This window comes from Tupaia chinensis, unplaced genomic scaffold, assembly GCF_000334495.1.
Source record: "Tupaia chinensis unplaced genomic scaffold, TupChi_1.0 Scaffold000217_1, whole genome shotgun sequence".
Lineage (NCBI taxonomy): Eukaryota > Metazoa > Chordata > Mammalia > Scandentia > Tupaiidae > Tupaia > Tupaia belangeri.
This window is the reverse complement of record NW_006159692.1, coordinates 5011142-5012773: the sequence shown is the minus strand read 5'-3', so window position 1 is coordinate 5012773 and position 1632 is coordinate 5011142. Positions and strand designations below refer to the sequence as shown.

General features: G+C 49.9%; 1 pseudogene; it reads right to left on the bottom strand.

Annotated features, from left to right (window-relative positions):
• The window catches only part of LOC102494739 (39S ribosomal protein L18, mitochondrial pseudogene), a 22896-nt pseudogene extending 21913 nt beyond the window's left edge, over window positions 1-983 (bottom strand).
• Between the last annotated feature and the right edge of the window lie 649 nt (window positions 984-1632).

Below are 1632 nucleotides of genomic sequence, written 5' to 3'. Positions count from 1 at the left end.
GATTAGGGTTATGGATTCAATGTGACCTTAAAGATCCTTTTTTTTTTTTTTTTGGAGAGGTTTTTCGCTATAGGGCGCGTGCGCTCACCAGACAGACAGAGACATAGAGACAGAAAGCGAGAAATCACCCCCCAGGGGGGATGGTCACGCCGCAATCCCTTCTCCTCCATTCTCCTCTCGGGATCTTGGGCACGCACACACACGCGCCTGGCGTGAGTTTTAAGCCACCGGGTCCGGGACGCGAACCGCGGTCGACTACGTGGGAGTCCAGCGACATAGCCATTACGCTAACTGCTGGTTCCCACCTTAAAGATCCTTTTAAGAGAGACAGGAAGGTCAGAGAGAGGGATGTGGCAATAGAAGTAGTCAGAGTATGTGACCATGAACCAAAGGGAGCAGGTAACCGGTAGGAGCTGGAAAGAACAAGGAACAGGTTCTCTCTAGAGCCTCCAGAAGGAATGCAATTCTACCAACAACTTCATTTTAGCCTAGGGCAACCCATATTAGACTTCTGACCTCTATAACCCTAAGACAATAAGTTTGTGGACTTTTTAAAAGTTTCTTTTGGGGCCAGCAGGTGGTACAGTGGTAGGGGTGCTGGACTCCCACATGACCAACTGTGTGGTTTGGGTCCCTGGACCCAGTGGCTTGAAACTCACTCTGGGTGCATGTACATGTGTTCCCAAAATTCCAGGAGGAGAATGCAAGATGGCCATCCTCCCCGAGGTGGGGGTTGGGGAATGATTTCTCACTTTCCTCATCATTGTTTCTCTCTCTCTGTCTCTCTGGTGAATGCAAGTGCCCTATGGAGAAAAGAATCTTAAAAATAATAATAATAAGGTTCTTTGTTCCATGAGAGAAAAATCCAGCCTGAGCCAGCCAAGATCAGGCCATGCATGCATACCCAGCACGTACAGGAAGACCTGGGGATGCAAATCCGGGGCCTCCCATTTGGCTTCAGCATCACAGAGCATTGCATTCATGCTGTGCCACCACTGCTGGCCAAAATTTGTGTTGTATAAGCCACTAAGTTTGTGGTAATTTGTTGTAGCAGCAACAAGAACTAATACAGTCACTAAGGATGAAGAGGAGCTTTCAGACAACCGTGGGGAAACAAGACATTCTCCAGAACAAATGCAAAGGCCATGAAAAGCATGGCAGGACACGGCAGGTCAGGGGAATAGTAAGGTTCTCCATGTGACAGAAAACTTGGTGACTGACGCTGCCGGTTGCCTGCCCAGCATCGGTTCCCTCTCCTTTCCTAGCAAAGTCCGTTTGGTCCTGGTCCCTGCTCTTAGCCCATGAAGTCACGTGCCTCAAGGAAGGCTGGCATCACTTCTCATCCCGGGTGGGAAGGGGACCAAGGCCTGTCCCACACCTGCAGATGGTGCAGGGCTGAGTGTGAGCCCAGTTCCAGCCAATGGAAGAGGACGGGAAGTCCACAGGGGAAGGAGCTCTGAGGAATGTTTTCTCCTCTCTTCTTCAGCCACATATTATTCGGTCTGACTGTGCTGCCTGGAACCCCTCCAACCATTTTACCATGCAGCTGGAGGAAGAATTCAACACACAATCGAGACTGGACCAGAGAGGTGACTTGACTTTTTATCGGTATCACTGAGTCCTTGGAACAAC